We start from the raw sequence: 20,065 nt of genomic DNA, 5'->3' as shown, positions 1-20,065 counted from the left end.
GAAAGAGAAAGAAAATTGCGAAGTATGCATTTATTCGTGTTGTTGTCCATTTCCCCAGTTTGTTTGTTGCTTTATTATTGAAAAACAAACCACTACTAAAAGAAAAAGGTTAATAAGAAAAGCAGATTATTTATTTTGGTGTGGACGACTTCCACGCATCGACATTGGATGCATCACCAACATCGTTCCAAGTCAACACGGCTACTGAAGACTTGCCGGCATCATCACTAAAGCAAGTCAACATTCCAGCATCAGACACATCTCCACCCACGCATGCCCCCTCACGCGTCTTGACACGTCGCCAAAGGCAGATCCAAAACTGTCCCTTGACGTGACATGAAACCATGTTGCTTGTCACGTTAGCACTCGTCTTTATTTTTTATATTTCTTTAAACTGTATTTTCTCTTTCCTCCAAGGCCTATATGTATGGGCCAATGTTTTGAGAAACATATAGGCAGTCATTATTCAAAAATTGAGTTTGTTCTAACTCTTCTTGGAGGACTGCCCAGCCTCCCCTATCATTTCTCCAACCCTACCGCTATCACCTCCACCATCGTCGCCACCTCGCGTCATCAGCCCCCCACCTCTCCTTCCCTCTTCACTTTCTTGTCCCACCCTCTTTCTTCACTCCCCAGCGCCGCCGAAGACCACTGCAGGCCGTCCAAAGGCCGCCCAAGCCACCCAAAGGCCGAGCCAGGCAGCCCATCCAAAGCCGCCCAAGACCGCCCAGGTTGGCCGTCCAGGGCCCCCAAGGCCACCCCACGCCAACCACTTAGGGCCGCCCCAAGCCGCCCTTAAACGGCCCAAAGACTATTGCTCAGGCTAACCATCCTGTTCGTCCTAAGGCCGTCCATCTAAAGCTCGTCCGCGCGCGCTAGTCTTGCCTGTGTCCGCACTCATCTGCCTCATCTTCTTCCAGGGCCGCACAACACCCGGATCGCCTAGACCCTCTCGTACAGTGGGCCATTCAATGCTCAGAATTGTCCAGTCTCGTCATGACCAGCATTCCCTGCAATCTCTTCATGAACTACGCTGTCGAGGTACGCCTGAACTCTATGGTGTCGACGTGTTCTTTGTCCACTCTTCCGCGAAAATTCCCCATCGCCAACAAATTTGATTTGCTTTGAAATTCCCTAAACCTCTTTGTCTATCGTGATTTTCCTTCAGAATGTGAATTTGTGTATTGGATTTGGTGCTTTAGCATCATCGCGGTGGTTGGAGACAGTACTCCCACCCTTGACAAGGAGCAGAATCGCACCGCCAGTATTTCATTGGTTTAAGTTCCAAATTCGATTGCGTGAAATTCTGTGTTCTGCTTTATCCCTCCATCCTATACTGTCCAGTTTCCACTAACCATTGTCGCCCTACCCATCTGCATATTCATCCTATCTCAGCTGTCCTACATCAAGTTGGTATCAAAGCCTAACTTGTGTTAGCCTTTCCGCCATCATAGTCGGCATCATTCATCAGTCCCATTGCATTCATCTGCGTTCAGGCAAACAAGTCTACGTTCCAATGAAAGACCAACCCCAAGATGGTCATCAGGTGTCCGTCCCTGTCCATGAGTTATCCTTGTCCGTCCCACTGACCTTCTCTCCTGGGGACATCAATCGCATGTTAGACGCTGTACAGAACGGTTTTCATGGTGTGAATATACTAATTACCAACATGTACAACTATTTAACCAGTTTGATTGATGTGGTTAGTGACTGGAGTTATCAACTCGAGAATCAACGTCGTGATCGACACCCCGATGATTGCGAAGACCACTATTCGGCTGAACCCAGATCTCGAGATCGTGATAGGAATCATCAAGACTTTGATGATCCTATATGACCCTAGCATAGATCCGGGAGTCGAAATCTGAACCGTCTTGAGTGGGACGATCTGATTCCTTCAGAGGTTTGCGCTCCAGCTCGTGATAGGAATCGTCAAGATGCTTACTATCTTCTGGAGCCTAGAACCCCAGGACAATATAGGAATTGTCCCCCAAGGAATGATCCTTATCCACCTGTGGATAGAGACCCGGTTTACTATGGAAATCGTCCACCACGAGATGATTACCATCTACCGAAGGTGAGATATCCCAGAGCGTGTAGGAATCATCCCCCTCGGAATGATCATTATCCGATAGACGATAGACCCCTAGGGTGGAACGCGAATCATCCGGACAGGAGCGATCCTTATCCACCCAAGGGTGTAGCACCCCCACTCGATCACTGTCGTGCGGATCACGACAATTAGTGGAAACAAATCCATCATAGTGTCAAACTCGATCTTCTGTTATATGAGGGATCTAGGGACCCTAAAGGATATCTTGATTGGGAGTCTAAATTGAATAGCTATTTCAAATGGTATTATATGCTTGAGTGGACAAAAGTCCAATACGCCAAGATGCGATTAGGACGAAAAGCAAAAATCTTTTGGGAAAATCTTGAATTTTTTATTTAGAACCTTCAAGAGGCATCCATAGATACTTGGCCACAAATGAAGGACAAACTGCATGAGAAATACGTCTCCCTTGCTTACTTAGATAACCTTCTTGATCAATGGCACAAACTATAGCAGGGTAGACGTCCGTCTTTGAGTACATTGCCCAATTGGAAGTATTCTACATGAGGTGCCGAGTTAAGGAGAGCCCTGAAGTCATTATTTCCAAATTTTGAACCGGTCTTAATCCTTGTTTAGAGACACAGCTGCTTGTCCGCAAGGCCACTACACTAGAGCAGGCGTATCAGATTGTAGAAGACCTAGAGCTATGTCAAAACTTGTACCATAACCCCGTCTACAATTCTCATGCTCTTTCTGATCATTCTCGTTCTTCCCGTCGCTCTAACCCTAACTGTGTGGCCCAATGTAACACCCCATTAGCTCTCCCAGCACCACCACCAACTCCCACTCCTACTCGCACACCCACCGCGCACTGTCCTCCAACTCCGACTCCGTCCTCTACTAGGATAAACATTCTTATGACGTCTTCCTTCTATTCTATCGCTAGTTCCCCTCTTCAACCCAATCCCGCACAAATTGGTCCCTCTGGCTTTATTTGCTTTAAATTCCAGGGACACGGTCATAGAGCTTCCCAATGTCCATCACGATTCTCACACATAGGACACGAGCCCTTTGATTGTGACCCTACCATAGAGGAGCAGCCTGTCAATGAGGAGTATGGGGTAGATAGTTATATTACGGATGAATTTGTTGACGAAGAAAAATTTGTGAGCTTCATTGGCATCACTGACTGTCCACCGTCGTTTCCTTGTTACGACTAATAACACCATAAATTTCGTCTTTATTTCATGCTATTAGCACAATTTTATGCAGCTAAAGAGTTTCAAATAGGGTTTTTATCATTGTTATACATGAAAATACTGTTTTTAAGTAATTTCTGATTTTCCCCTAATTTTATGTTAATTGTAAGAATTTTATAGGATTTATTTGAGCTGGAAATTATTATGTTTGAACACCAACATCAAGTTTAATATTTAAATTTGAGATTTATCAGTTCAAGGATGAGTCAGGAAATTTTCTAGAATTTGCTTGGCTTTTTTGGGATTTTTAGGATATTTCTGAGATTTACTTGAAGAAGAAATACATTTATAAGAAAAAAAGATATATTGATAAGAAAAAAAGAGTACTAACATTTTTTCAAATTTTGAAGGGCCTTTTTGTAAAGTTATGTTCCAATGAGACCCGCAAACAGCTCTCGGTCGTGGTTGCAGGCGTAAAGATATGATTTAAAATGTTATGGGGTTTTATTGAAATTATTTAATATATATATATATGTATTTAATGTTTTTAGGAGAAACCAGAGAAGAGAGAGTGTGCAAGGGGCATACACACAATTGCTTTGGGCTGCGTCAAGCAGCGATTCCAGGCTTTTTAAGGACTTTTGTGCAAAAAGGATAATTCAAACTGCTCCAGCCAATGAGAGAGCGACACATCATGGAGTGTAAGATAAAATTAATAAATAAATCAATTTAAATCCAATGGTTTAAATTGATTTAAAATTGATTTATTAGTAACTTTTGATTCCTAAGTCTGATTGAGATGATTTTTTATGGATCTGTTTGTCTTCATCCCTATTTCTTTTTGTATGGTTGAATCATTCAGATCCTGACTACATTGATAGATAAACATTAATTAATAAACGGGGGTAAAATGATGATTTTTACAATGTAACCTAAGTATAAAAGCTAAATTTCGAGAGGGGGAGGTCATTCTTGATGGTGCTCTATCACACCTGCAAGACAAAGAGGAGCTCTAGATTGGATCAACCTATTCGGTATTTTCCTTCTTTCTATTTGAACTTTTGGTGTATTTTGGATGTTGTTAGTTGAATTTCTTAATCTTTCTTCTTGATCCCAGGTTGAACCTATGAATTGCTTGGCTTGAGCGGAATGTACAAGCCCTGACTAGGATTTAGGGTAGAAATTGGGAGATTTCCAAGCTATTTTAAGTGCATATAAAATAAAACTATAAAAAAAAAACTTTCAAAAACGGTAACCATTCTAGGATATTCAATTTTCCATTTCTTTATATAATAGAGTAGTAATTACTGAATTGTCAAACCTAAAGAACCAACCAAAACACTTCTAAATTTTCTTCTTAATCTGTCTAGTAGAATTCTTTGATCCTTTTAATTGGAGCAATTAATTCAACTTAGAGCCCATTATTTCATCTACTCCTCTCATCTCTTCTACCCTCCTTTCCAGATTTCTAATCTAATTTTGGTGATTTAATATCTGTTGAAGATTAAATTAACCCCAATTAGGTTCAAATTATTCAAGAAGAACATCAATTGGATTCCTTACAAGCTTCTCTTTGACGACACTCGTACTTATCACTACACATCTTATGTAGAGTTTTTATAAATTTTATTGTATAAGCAAAAATTGACAACGACAAGCGCAAAATTGCATAAAATTTACCCCTATTTTTGGCTTATCAACAACCCATCTATGTCAGTCAGGGGAATCGTCCATTGCAACCTTACTGATGTAATACGGTATGACCGGGATCGATGGCTCGTATTACGTCACGAGGATGCACGATGTGTGTCCAGTTTAAGTGAAGAATGCACATTTAAAATCCTCAGGAGCGGAAGGACGCTTATACAATAGATCCTAAGACGACGACTAGATTCAGCTCGACTGCGGGTGACCCGCGGAATCTCACGCTCGAGCACGACAAAAGGGGCACTTGACCGCCCTCGAGAGTTCACTTTCGATGACAGTAACTCGGTCGTCTATCTCAAGGACAATCCTAACACTCGACACGGGTGGTTAGCCTAACAAAATGTATATTAATATTGACGACAAGGAAAGCGATAGCGGGGGACAGCACTGAAGTAAGTAATCAAGCTGTAAACACGGAGGGGAGCTCGAACGGCCTTAGTGACACGGGGCTTCGCGGAAGCGGTAGGCGACAGGACGAATGGTGCGTCACCGATCGGTGAGAGGGATGCAAGGGCACCGATGTGAGGTAGTTGGCGCGGGCGCACGGGCGTTGAGGCAACCCACAGGGAGGGCGCGCGGCGGGCAGTGCGCTCTCGGGCGCGCGCAGCCACGTGCGAGGATGGCTACGGCCTGGGACCGCTCCGAACCGTGGGAAGATGACTAACGGCCGGCGGGCAAAGGCTGAGGTGCAATGGAATGGTGGAGAGGACGCCTGCACCGGCAGAAAGCGAGGCTGCAACAACTAAGTAAGCTACGGGCATGCAGCCAAGGGGTTTAGGCGCTGCTGTGGCATCCGTGGGGCACGCACAATCGCGGCTACCTGCGGGGTTGCGGCGAGCGTCTGCGCTGGGAAACTCTAGTGGGCGCACGAGGTCGGCGATGGTCCGACCAGGCAGAGGAGTTGTCGACATGGTTGACCGCAACCTGGGTGAGGACGAGCACGGGGCGATGGCGAGTCAGCGAGGGGTTCGTCCACGATATGACGAGCTGCGTTCCCGTTCGGCCAGAAAGACGCTGGCGGCGGGATCCTGCTCAAGGGCAGCAGTCAGCGGAGGAGGTCCCGGAGCATGTCGAGGAAGCTGCTGAGGTCGGGGCGACTAGGGGCAGGTCAGAGATCACAGCCGGTGAGGACGATCTCAGGCAGGGTCGCCGGAGATGGTCGGAGAGCCGCCAGGAAGCTGAACGATCAGAGCCAAAGGAAGAGGGAGACTGCTAGCTATTTTTAGAACTAGTCGTAGGAAAATAAGAAAATGCAAAACATTTCTTCTTTCAGAAAAACTCCTCCTTGTCCTTGGGCATGCCTCCCCTTTATATAGGAAGGGGGGGGGGGAGGGTGCCAAGAGACTACGACTAGAGGAAGGGTGCGTCGCGTTACGTGGCCCTCCTCTTTACACGATAATTCAAAAAATAAAACAAACACAAAGACGGGATCGGTCGATGGGCGACCCGATCCGACAGTACCATTAGACGAGTAATAGTGAACTTACTTGGAATACTTGAATGCTGGGTCACGTGCGTCGGCACGAGCGGCTCGGCGTGGTCGAACATGCTCCGTGTCGATGTCGGCATCGTCGCGTTGGTCCCCCATCACTTACCCAGCTTTCCATTGATAATTTTGCTTTGAGGACATCTATATTTAATGCATACTTTAAAATTGGTGATAAGATGTGTAAAATGACCGTAGACAGTGGTAGTTGTATCAATGCCGTATCCGATGTCATGACGTTGCATTTGGCACGACCTTTGATTGATTATCCTCACCCACATTTTGTATCTTGGATTGATGCTACCTCAATCCCTGTGAAAAGTCAATGTCTTCTTCCTCTTAAAGTTCAATCATACGAGGAAGAGGTAGGAAACATCATCCTAGGTCGCCATGGTTATATGACAACAATGTACATCTTTTTTGGTAGGAGTAATACTTGCTCGTTTATGCATCAGGGAAAGAAATTTAAGTGGCATCTTTATACTCAAACCCCACAAAAGCCTTCACAAAAATCTTAATCCTTAGGTTTGTGTATTCTTAGCGGGCATCAATTTCAGAAGGAGATAGATAGTGAGATGTCTATTTGTATAGCCATGATTACCGATTATTCCTCTGAGAATTCCATGCCCCCACTACCAGAGTTTTCCAAATTACTAGCTGAATTTGATAGCGTCTTACCCGAAGACTTATCCAATGATTTACCTCCTATGCGCCGAATCCAGCATGCCATTGATTCATTCCCGCATCCTCCTTGTGGAATCTTCCCCATTATGGTATGGATCCTACACAGTACAAGGAACTTCAGCGCCAAGTCCAAGACTCTTAGACAAGGGATTCAATCAAGAGAGCCTCAGCCCATGCGGCGTCCCTGCACTCCTAGCTCTCAAAAAGGATGGAAGTTGGTGCATGTGCATTGATAGTAGAGCCACCAATAAGATCACTGTGAAATATAGATCTCCTATTCCTCGTATTGATGATATGTTTGATATGATGACTGGTTTGAGGATTTTCTCCAAAATCAATCATAAGAGTGGTCATCACTAAGTCCGTATCCATTAGGGAGATGAGTGGAAAAGTGCCTTTAAAATCAATGATGGATTATATGAATGAATAGTCATGCCCTTTATTTTATCGAACAAACCCAGTACTTTCCAACAGTTGACGAACCACATCCTTAGCCATTCATAGGAAACATTTTCGTACTTTATTTTGATGATATTCTTATTTTTAGCAGATCCAAACCCAATCATATGCATCACCTAGTATGTGAGGTCCTGAAAAATGAACAATTATATGCACATCCTAAAAAGTGTTCCTTTCTTGTCAATCATGTTCCTTTCCTAGGTTTTATCCTGTCAGAACAAGGTGTATATGTTGATCCGGCCAAGATAGATGCCATTACACAATGACCAACTCCTAGGAACGTCCACGATGTGTGTAGCTTCCATGGCCTACCCACTTTCTAAAGGCGATTCATCTGAAATTTTAATACTATAATGGCACACATGACCTAGTGTTTAAAGGGAAATCATTTCAAATGGACTGATTTAGCGAAGAAATACTTTGATGACATTAAGCTTAAGATGTCACAAGTGCCAATCCTCCATTTACCTGACTTTGATAATGTCTTTGAGGTCGCTTGTGACATCAGGACCAGGAATTGGCAAAGTCCTGAGTCAATAGAACCATCCCATAGCTTTCTTTAATGAAACGTTGAACGACGCTAAGCTTAAATATTCCACCTATGACAAAGAGTTTTACGCAATTGTTCAATCCTTACATCATTGGCGTCACTACCTGCTCTCTACGGAATTCATTCTCTACTCCTATCATGAAGTATCTGCATTCTCAGCAGAAATTAAATTCTGGACAGTTTAAATGGGTTGAATTCATCCATTCATATGCCTTTGTCCTTAAACTTAAAATAAGAGTAAAAAACCAAGTGGACGATGCCCTTGGTAGATGTGTCCACCTCTTGAATGTAATAAAGGTAGAAGTTGTCGGATTTGAACATATGAAGGATCAATACCCCGATTGCCTCGATTTTGCTGCCATTCTCCAAACCATAAGCAAATACCAAAATCCTGAAAATCGAGATTATATCTGAGCAAATGAAATTTTATTTTATGATCGACGCCAATGTATTCCACAATATTCCCTTAGGGATTTCCTTGTGTGGGAAACGCATTTCGGAGGCCTTGCTAGTCATTTTAGGAGAGACAAACCGTCGCTATGGTAGAGCATAAGTTCTTTTGGCCATCCCTTAAGCGACACGTAGCCAATGTTGTTTCCCGATGTCGTGTATATGCTCTCGCAAAGCAGGTTAAACAGAACGCTGGCCTATATACCCCTCTACCGGTCCCCCAAAACCCTTGGGATTATGTGAACATTGACTTTGTGTTAGGGTTTGCGAGAACAAACAAGTGATATGATTCTATCATGGTAGTCGTAGATCGTTTTTCAAAGATGGCCCATTTCATTCCATGTTTTAAAACCTCCGATGCCTCTCAGGTTGCTCAGCTTTATTTCCATGAAGTTGTTCATCCCCAAACTGAGGTCGTTAATAGAAGCCTTGGCAATCTATTACAATCATTAGTTGGGGATAACCTTAAGTCTTGGGATTCTGTCATTCCGCGTGTTTAGTTTGCCTACAATGCATCAGTCAACCATACTATTGGCATGAGTCGATTTGAAATAGTACATGGTCATCCACCTCGTAAACCCACTGACCTTATACCCATGTTACCGCATGCTAGAATCTCAGATGATGGTCATGAGTTTGCTAGTCATATTAGAAGTCTACATGAGGAAATACATACGTGCATCATCAATAGCAACACCTCGTATAAACAGACCAGAGATTTACACCGTTGTTTTTTGCAAATTTAAAGAAGATGACGTGGTGATGGTGAAGGTTAGGCCAGAAAGATTCTCTTCCAAGCAGGCTACTAAGCTTCACGCTTGTAGTGTTGGGCCGTTCCCAATCCTCAAATGAGTAGGAAAAAATGTCTATGACGTCGACATACCCGCCACGCGGGGGATAAGAGCCACATTCAATATTTCGGATTTAGTCCCATTTAAAGCCCCACCTCTCTCATCTAATGACCCTTTTCTACCCTCGGACTTCTCGCTGAGTAAGTTTTACTTGTCCACCCCCCCTCATTACCTTCGGATTGGCAAGAGAACATCAAGGCTATACTGAACGAAGTAATCACCTTAACCAAAGGGGGGACGGTGCGGAAGTTTCTTGTTCGTGGGCAGGGCAAAGTATCCACGGACGACACATGGATCATGGAAGAGGACATGGCTCGCCTGCGCCCCGACTTGGTGACCCCCCTGGCGATATCTGATGCTTACTCGACGGAACCAAGATCTTTCCACCCTGGGGGAATTGGTGGCAACGACGTCCATACATTGACACTGGACACGTCACCACCGTCACCCAAAGTCAACATGACCATTAAAGACTTGTCACCATCGTCACCAATGTATGTCAACATGATGGCATCAGACACGTTTACACACATGCACGCCCCCTCATGCGTCCTAACATGTCACCAAAGGCAAATCTAGAACTGCCCGCTGACGTTACGCGAAACCACGTGACCTGTCGTGTCAGTGCTCTTCTTTATTTTTTATTTCTTTGAACTGCGTTTTCTCTTTCCTCCAAAGCCTATATGTATATGATAATGTTTCAAGAAACAGTTAGGCAGTCATTATTCAGGAATTGAGTTTGTTTTAACTCTTCTTCGAGGACTGCCCAGCCTCCCCAATCCCTTTTCCAACCCTACCGCTGGTGCCTCTAGCGCCACGACCCACCTCTCCTTCCCTCTTCTCTCATGCTCTTTCTTCACTCACCCAAAGCTGCCCAAGGCCACCCCACGCTGCCTGCCTAGGGCTGCACAAGGTCACCCCAGGCTGCCAGCCTAGGGCCGCCCCAGGCTGCCCGCCTAGGGCAGCCCAAGGTCGCCCTAGGCCGCCCACCTAGGGCCGCCCTTGGCTACCACAGGTCGCTCGCCCAGGGCTGCCCAAGGACGCCCCAGGCCGCCCGCCTAGGGCCGCCCAAAGGCCACCCCAAGCAGCCCATCTAGGGCCGCCTAAGGCCGCCACAGGCCGCCTGCCTAGGGCCGCCTAAGGCCACCACAGGCCATCCACCTAAGGCCGCCCTAGGCCATCCTAGGCCGCCCGCTGAGAGCCGCCCAGGGCCGCCCTGGTTGCCCGTTCAGGGCTGCCCAAGGCCTCCCCACGCCAACTACTTAGGGCCACCCCAAGTCACCCTTAGACAGCCCAAAGGCTGTTGCTTAGGCCAACGAGCCCATCACTCCTAAGGTCGTCCGTCCGAAGCCCGCCCACTCACGCTAGTCTTGCCCGTGTCCGCACTCATCTGTCTCCTCTTCTGCCAGGGCCGCACAATTTCCAGAACGCCCAGACCCTCTCGCCCAAACCCTCTCGTCCAATGGGTCATTCAATGCTCAGAATCGTCCAGTCTCATCACGACCACAATTCCCCGCAATCTCTTCACGCACTACGATGTCGAGGTACGCCTGAACTCTCTGGTGTCGGTGTGTTCATCGTCCAATATTCCGCAAGAATTCTCCACCCCCAACAGATTTGATTTGCTTTGGAATTCACTAAATTTCTCTCTTTCATGAGTTTCCTTCACAACTTGAATTTGTGTATTGGAAGTTTTTAATTTTTGCAAAATACATGGTGTCGGGTACAACCAATCCTAGGGTTGTGCCTTGGACGCCACCCAGGGGGATTTTATTTGTAAAGTGAAGTGTTTATCAATTTTTATAGGTGTGGAGCGAGTTTAAAAATCCCAATTACACTCGGATCCCACTCGTTCACGCCCATGTGCAGAAAAGGAAAAGATAACTAAGTGATACCTAGCATGTGCTCGGAGAAGTGCTTGCGTTGATGTCTCGCCAAAGCCCCGTGATGACGATTGTGAAGTAGTGTTGGAGCTATCCTTGCCTCTGGTGGAGTACATGGCCCCTATAAAGCACGTGGCAAGGCTCCATTCAAGGTGGGCGTAGTCTACCCCTCGAGCTTGAGATGATGCGGCTTTGAGTTAGGCGGAAGGGTGAGCGGTGGTTGAAGACAATACTCCAGCCCTCGATGACGAATGGGACTGCACCACCAGTATTTCATCAGTCTTAAGTTCTGAATTCAATCACATGGTATTCTGTGGTCTACTTTATCCCTCCATCCTATCCCGTCCAGATTCCACCACCCGTCGTTGCCCTACCCATCCCCACAATCATCCTTTCCCCAGATGCCCAGCATCATATTTACTTGGGGACTCCACTAGATGGATATGCAAATGCTCTTTAACACATTCATCTTGTAGATAGGGCTTAAGTCGTATCTACAAGAAGAGTAATGCCTAGCTCCTAACAAAATCTGAAGCTGTCCTTTTGTTCTGTTTTGTTAAGGTTTAGTGAGTATTTAAGCTCTAATCCTAGGTCTAGAGGTTCAGGGGGGATCGTTAGTTCTTCTTCTTTGTGATAAAGATCCTCTACTCCTAAGGGATGAGTTTTGAGTATACTTTTATCTTCAGCATCTATTTCAGAAAAATTGATTCCCACTTTCCTTCTAGGATGCTTTAAGGGTCTATTGATATTCATCTGAACATTTTCATCCCCTGTCTTCACATCCACTCTTCCTCTTTCAAATTGATAATTGGAACTAGGCTAAGGGCCTCCTTAACATTCACTTCAGACACAATAAAATTATTAAGGAGGCTACATTGATTGACTTTAATCACGATATCCTCTAATAATTATGTAGGCCTCCAAGGTGATCCATCAGCAAATAATAAGTCCATGTAGGTGTCCTATAACTCCACAGTTTTATATTCATCAAAGACTACTAAAGGCGTTATGCTAATACTAACTCCGATATCTAAGACTATTCTAGTAAATCTCCTTCCTCCAATTTCTCAACTTATCAAATCAAATACAGGATCTTTTAAATTTGGTGGTATTCCTCTAATAAAGCTGGATGAGTTCACTATCATCTTTGCTTCCTCCCTTTCCTCTTAGGGATGCATAAGTCTTTGATATATTTTTTGAAGAAGGGTGAACTATCTATCATATTTTTCCCACAGATTTTTATGGTGGAATCATGAAAGTTATCAGTGATTCGTTTATCATACTCTAGGATTGTCTTAGGTATTCTAAGAGCGGTGGAATACAGGACAGGTGAGGAAGACAGATCTAAGAGGTCTTTACATGGTGTAGGTTCTTCATCATCTACCTTTTTATCTCCTCTATCATTTGGTGGATCCTGAAGTTCTTTGTCATTTCTTAATTGATAAATGGATTGAATATCTTCTTGATCCACCTCTATGTTTTCCATTTCTTAATCATGCACTTCACTATCAACAACACAAATATTTATAGGATTAATGCAAGATTGTGTTGGGAAATGACTTCAATGGGAGTTGGGGTCAACTCCCTTGCCTCCAATTTCATCTTCGTTCTTTTGAAGAGTGTCCACGATAACCTTGATCCGCTGCGGATTCTCCATCGTAGTTTTAATTTGTAGCTCTATCATGTGCGCTAACCCCTGTATCATGGAACTCATTTTGTCTAAAGGGTTGGTTGTACCTTGAGTCTGTGACACTCATGGATTTGGAGCTTGATAAGGGGGTGCTTCATAGGTAGGCTGTGGAGGTTTCATGCAAGATTGACCATGATGGATAGGTGGCCGATCTTCAAATGTGGGCATGGCAAGTTGACTGAGAAAAGGTCTTAGAGTTTTGTTGCCCACTCAATGGTTGTTGATTGGAGTCGATCACTTGGACATCTTCTGGTTGCTGACAAAATTAAACAGATCTTTGCGAACACAAATTAAACAGATCTTTGCGAACACCAATGGTGAGTTATGCTGAACTAGTCCTTTTTTTATGGTAGTTAGCTCTTTTAATTGCTCTGTGACTCCTTTGTCCCCTCTTTCTTGAAAAGATGATACATTTCTTCTGCTTTGCCTTCCATTATTTCTTGCATTAATTTTTTCCAAGTCAATTCTGCAACTCTTTCAATAATTTCCATCACCTCATCCTCATATGCATTATAAAATATCCCCCAACAAATTGATCTACTTTAATTTGGTTCACCTCACTTAGTGCTTCATAGAAAATTTTAGTTAACTTGGACTCCTCGATGTCATGGTGAGGACATTTTCTACATAAATCATTGAACCTCTCCCAAGCCTCACTAAAATTTTCATCTTCGTGTTGAGAAAATTTCTCAATCTCCCTAATGCATGCCTTGGTTCTGGAGTGAGGGAAGAATGAAGTAAAACTTTACTTTCAATTTCTTCCCAACTAGACAAGGTTACTCCCAATTTTATATACCAATCTTTTGCTTTGTCCGCTAGAACATGATGAAAGTAAAACATCTTAACGTAATCGGTTGAAATTCTGGGCATGCATTGAGATGAAAAACCATGGTATAATTGTCAAAGAAATAATATGGATTTTCATGGTACTTTCCAAATAATTTATGAAGGTAATTAGGTAAGGTATTATCAACTTTGAATCTAACACCATTTGGAATATGTAAAGCAATAGATGTATATTTTCTTACAGCCCTAGGACTTACTTCTCTAATAGAGTATTTCTTTGAGGATTACAGGGTAATTGGCACCTATGCTGATCTTGACGATTTCCCTTGATCCTTTTGCTGTGACTTTTGGAAAATTCTTCATTTAGAATGTTCTCTTATTGATCTTTTGTCATAAAAGTCTTCTTTTGAGGACCTGATTAACACCATAAACTCAAGAGAAAAGATGAGACTACACTTGTTAAGGGCAAAGTTACGCTTAACAAGATAGAGAGTAAACCAATTGAAACTCAGTCCAATGAACTACGTGTTGGTCCCCGGCAGCAGCACCATTTGATTGGTCTAAACTAGGAGTTGAAAGTTGATGATTAAAGATCACTAAGTCATTTACAAGGGTAGCTATGTACCAATCAACAATTTGATTACCTTACTAGTAGTACTAAGTAAGGGTCGATCCCCCAGGGAGCTAGGCAACTGGTTAGGTTGAATTTCAATTAGAATTTCAAGTTTCATATTGTATAAGTTCCTTTCATAATATTTGTAGTTGGTAAGTTGGTTAATGTTCAATGAAAAAAGTTTGAATATGATTTTTACAAGGTATAGAAACATTTTCGTAAAAAGCCTAGATTGAGAAAGATTTGTGAGATTTTTTCCAGAATTTTGTATTGTCTCTCGGGCGAGATAAAAAATTCTGAAATTAATTGCGTTGTAATTCCCTTATCCAGTTCAAAGTCGTTGAACTGGATGGAAGAGAGTTGTCTGAATCGTTACCGAAGTAAGTTAACTCAGTTCGGAAACGATTCCTAACAGTCTTGAATGAAGGGGGAGAGAGAGAGCACGCACAATGTGGGTGCTCCACTGCTGAATGTGCGGACAGAAGAGCCACTTGTGCACTGGGCTTCAGCGCCCCGCCGCTAGTCGCGTGGGCGGAGGTGCTTTCATGTGCAATGGACCAAAATGATGATATCTAGAGTTCCACATATTGTTTTGACAGGTGTGAGTAGGCTTTGGAAAGCTTAAGATGTTGGCTATCTGCTAAGGATATACAAGAAACTTAGGAAAAGTCTAGGAGTAGTTATAATGAGAAGAATAAAGGAACCTCTTTTGTCACACCCAAGGGGTCTAAAGTGTAATCTCAATGACATATGCGTTATCGCCCACTCTTTGGAGGATCGAGAACTGGTTACCACTACGATCATGTAGCTTCGTAGTTATACTGGGAGAATATCTCTCTGGTCTAATGCCTCACCATCACGTGGTCTCCCATGTTGAATACTCGGGGTCGGGGATGCAAGTCCGCATCCTGCTTGTAAAATGGATTTTGACTCATGATTCTATCTTGAATATGAGTATGCAATAAAGAAATATGCTTGGCAAGTATATGACAATCCTCGGATACTCTAACATGAGGATCTAGGAGTGCTAAATTGAGGGGTTGACGAGGAACTCGGCCATAAGAATCTCAAAAGGATTCAACCTGGTAGTTCAATTCATCGAGCAATTATAAGTGAATTTAGCACGGGGGATGATCCATCCCATGTCAAAAGGTGCTCGCCAACTTGGGACCAGAGTAGGTTACCTAAGGTCCAATTGACTACCTCCATCTAGCCATTGGTCTGAGGGTGGTAAGCTGCCAAGAACTTAAGTTTTGTCCCGAGGAGACTCCACAGTGTGTAGCAAAAGTAACTTGTAAAGCAGATATCTTGGTTAAAGACGACGGAAGCGGGCAAGTCATGTAGGCATACAATCTCTCGCAAGAATAATTTTGTAACCTGCATAGCGTTAGATGTCTTCGCGCAAGGCACAATGTCTGTAGGGTCGGATGCCTTCGCAAAAACCTATCAATAATGACCATGATTCAGTCGTGGCGTTGTGCGGTTCGGGATAACCCGAGGACTAAATCGATGCTACCATCGTCCCAAGGGTGCTTAGTGATAAGCCAAAAAATGCTCGTAAAATACGTCGTCGTTTGGGATTTTAGACTTTTACAATAAATTTATAATTCCCTTAATCACTAAATATGAATATAGAGTAAGTAAGGGGTCGAACCACAGGGAGGCAACAAATCAGAATTTTTATCCAATTTAAATAAATTAATTCAAGAATGAATTAATTTTGCAATTAATAAATCTTAATTATCCTCAACAATATTCTTTAATTAATCAAAATTAAGTAAAACTTAATTTTGATTTTTAATATTTCGGTCAGACAATTCAAGATAGGAATATTATAATTTTAAGCTCAAATTCATTCAGATTATTAATTTCGCAATTAATATAAATTTTAAAACAATTTTATGAATTAAAATTGGGAATTAAATAATCAACAAAGAGATTTTAAATTGGAGTTCAAGATAGATGAATTTTCGACTCAAATTGTAATTTTTGGTTTTTTATATATTAATATAAATTCCTAAACAATAAAAATCAAAATCTAGAGAGAGAAACTACACAAATTATCCTAGAGAGAGAAAATGAAGAATTTGGGGAAAAGATGAAATCCAACCCTAAATCGAAAAATCTAATGCAGCACAAGTTTTTTAAATTGATGTAGAATTAAGTACCAAAAATCAGATTTCGAATCAGAATCAAAACAAAGTGCTAATTTCATTCAAAACACACTTCTAGGGCACGTACATTCCACCCATGCCTCGGCATTTTAGAATCGTTCAAGAAGAATGTTGAAATATACAAAAGAATCAGAGGGTGAGAATGAATGGGAGGAGAGGAGAGTGGAGAGTTAGGGAGAATAAGAGCAGAATGGAGAGAAGAGAGGGAGAATGAGAGAGCAATAGAGGGTGAGAGAAGAGTAGGAGAGTTACAAATATAAGGTAAAACGTTACAGTGCGTGAGAGAGAATGAGAGGAGAGAGGGAAAAAGAGAGAGTGAGAGAGAATGAGAGCGTGAGAGAGAGGTGGAATTAGAGAGCGAGAGAGAATGGGAGAGAGAGGGCAAATTAGACAGTGCGAGAGAATGAGGGGAGAGAGGGAGAACTAGAGGCAAAAATATACAAAAGAATCAGAGGGTGAGACTGAAGGAAAGGAGATGAGAGAGGAAGAGTTAGGGAATAGAAAGAATGATAGCGTAAAGGAGAGGACAGAGGAAGAATTAGAGACTCATAGAGGGTGAGAGAAGAGAGGGAGAGTAAGCGATATAAGGTAAAAAGTTACAGAGCATAAGAGAGAATGAGAAGAGAGAGGCAAAAATAGAGTGTAAGAGAGAAAGAGAGAGCGAGAGAGAGGGAGAATTAGAGAGCCAGAGAAAATGAGAGAGAGAGGGGGAATTAGAGAGCAAGAGAATAAAAGGAGAGAGGGAGAACTAGTGGGAAAACTATACAAAAGAATCAGAGGGCGAGAATGAATGAGAAGAGATGAGAGACGGAGAGTTAGAGAGTAAAGAAGAATCAGAGTAGAAAGGAGAGGAGGGAGGTAGAATAAGAAAGTAATAGAGGGTGAGAAAAGAGAGGGAGAATTAGAATAAAAAGGTACAACGTTACAAAGCATGATAGAGAAATTATGAAGAAAGGGAGAAATAGAGAGTAAGAGCGTACGAGGGAACAAGAGAGAGGGATAATTAGATAGCAAGAGAGTTGGAGAGAATGAGAGGATTGAGGAAAACTAGAGGTCAAAATATACAAAACAGTCAGAGGGTGAGAATGAATGAGAGGATAGGAGAGAGGGAGAGTTTGACAGTTAGGGAGAATGAGAGCAGAAAGAAAAGGATAGAGGGATAATCAGAGAGTAATAAAGGGTGAGAGAATAGAGGGACAGTTAGAAATATAAGGTAAAATGTTACAGAGCGTGAAAGAGAATGAGAGGAGAGAGGGAGAAATAGAGAGTAAGAGAGAATGAGAGAGCGAGAGCGAGGGAAAATTAGAGATCAAGAGAGGATGAGAGAGAGGGGGAACTAGAGGCAAAAATATAGGACAGAATCTGAGGGTTTCAATGAATAACAAGAGAGAAGAGAGGGAGAGTTAGAGAGTTAGGAAGAATGAGGGCAGAAAGGAGAGGAGAGAGAGAGAAAATTAGAGAGTAATATAGGGCGAGAGAAGCGACGCAGAGTTTCAAATATAAGGTAAAACATTACAGAGCGTGAGAGAGATTGAGAGGATAGAGGGAGAAATATAGGGTAAGAATGAATGGGAGAACGAGAGAGAGGGAGAATCAGAGAGCATGAGAGAATGAAAGAGAGAGAAAGCACTAGAGAGTGGGAGAGAATGACAAGAGAGAGGAAGAACTGGAGGCAGAAATAAACAAAAGAATTAGAGGGTGAGAATGAATGAGAGGAGAGGAGAGAAGGACAGTTAGAGAGTTAGAGAGAATAATAGCAAAAAGGGAAGGATAGAGGGAGAATTAGAGAGTAATAAAGGGGGAGATAATAGAGGGACAGTTTGAAATATAAGGTAAAACGTTGCAGAGTGTGAGAGAGAATGAGAGGAGAGAGGGAGGAGTAGAGAGTACGAGAGAATGAGAGAGCGAGGGAGACGGAGAATAAGAGTACAAGAGAGAATGAGAGAGAGCGGGAGAATTAGAGAGTGGGAGAGAATGAGAGGAGAGATGGAGAATTAGAGGCCCAAATATAGAAAAGAATCAGAATGTGAGAATGAATAACAGCAGCGGAGAGAAGGAGAGTTAGAGAGTTAGGAAGAATGAGATTAGAAAGGAGAGCAGAGAGAGGGAGAATTATAGAAAAAGAGAGGGTGCGAGAAGAAAGGGAGAGTTCAAAATATAAGGTAAAAAGTTACAGAGCGTGAGAGAATCACATTAGATAGGAAGAGATAGAGAGTCAGAGAGAATGAGAGCGCGCGAGAGAGGGACAATTACCGAACAAGAGAGAATAATAGAGAGAGAAAGAATTAATGAGTGGGAGCGAATGAAAGGCAAGAGGGAGAACTATAGGTGAAAATATACAACAGAAGCAGAGGGTGAGAAGGAATGCGAAGAGAGGATAGAGGGAGAGTTATAGAGTAAGAGAGAATGAGCGCAGAATGGAGAGGAGAGAGGGAGAATTAGAGAATCATAGAGGGCGAGAGAATAGAGGGAGAGTTATAAATATAAGGTAAAACGCTACAGAGCGTGAGAGAGAATGAGAACAGAGAGGGAGAAATAAAGAGTAAGAGAGAATGAGAAAGCGAGAAAGAGGAGACTTAGAGAGCAAGAGAGAGAGGGAGAATTAGAGAGTGGGAGACAAATGGGAGGAGAGAGAGAGAACAGAGGCAAAAATATACCAAAGAATCAGAGGGTGACAATGAATGAGAGGAGAGCAGAGAGGGAGAGTTAGAGAGCAAGGAATAATGAGAGAAGAAAGGAGAGGAGAGAGAGGGAGAATTAGAGAGTAAGAGAGGGTGAAAGAAGAGAGGCAGAGTTAGAAATATAAGGTAAAAAGTTACAGAGCTTCAGAGAGAATAAAAGTAGAGAGGGACAAATAGAGAGTGAGACAGAATGGGAGGGCGAGTGAGAGGGAGAATTAGAGAGCAAGGGAGAATGAGGGAGAGAGTAAGAATTACAGAGTGGGAGCGAATGAAAGAAAAAAGGAAGAGTTAGAGGTAAAAATATACTAAAGAATCAGAGGGTGAGAATGAACGAGAGGAGAGGAGAGAGGGAGAGTTAGAGAGTTAGGGAGAATGAGACCACAAACGAGAGGAGAGATGGAGAATTAGAGAAAAATAGAGCGTAAGAGAAGAGAGGGATAGTTAGAAAATTACAAGGTAAAATGTTACAGAGCGTGAGGGAGAATAATAGGAAAGAAGGAGAAATAGAGAGAAAGAGAGAATGAAAGAGTGAGAGAGAGAGACTTAGAGAGCAAGAGAGAATGAGAGAGAGAGGGAGAATTATAGAGTGATAGAAAAGGAGAGGAGAGAGGGAAAACTAGAGGCAAAAATATACAAAACGCTCAGAGGGTGAGAATGAATAAGAGTAGAGGAGAGAGGGAGAGTTAGAGAATTAGGAAGATTGAGAGCAAAAAGGAGAGGGGAAAGGGATAACTAGAGAGTAATAGAGGGTGAGATAAGAGAGGGAGAATTAGAAATATAAGGTAAAAAGTTACAGAGC

The 20,065-nt window shown here is 42.9% G+C and overlaps 1 non-coding gene across 1 annotated transcript; it reads left to right on the top strand.

Moving 5' to 3' along the window:
- Positions 1-13,614: 13,614 nt before the first annotated feature.
- Positions 13,615-13,721, top strand: LOC144701541 (small nucleolar RNA R71). The gene has a single exon (XR_013581035.1). It is a non-coding gene; the product is annotated as a small nucleolar RNA R71 (small nucleolar RNA).
- The last annotated feature ends 6,344 nt before the right edge of the window (positions 13,722-20,065 follow it).

This window comes from Wolffia australiana, chromosome 3 (genome assembly GCF_029677425.1).
Source record: "Wolffia australiana isolate 7733 chromosome 3, ASM2967742v1".
Classification (NCBI taxonomy): domain Eukaryota; kingdom Viridiplantae; phylum Streptophyta; class Magnoliopsida; order Alismatales; family Araceae; genus Wolffia; species Wolffia australiana.
Note: the sequence above shows the minus strand (reverse complement) of the source record. Positions and strands in the feature narration are given on the sequence as shown.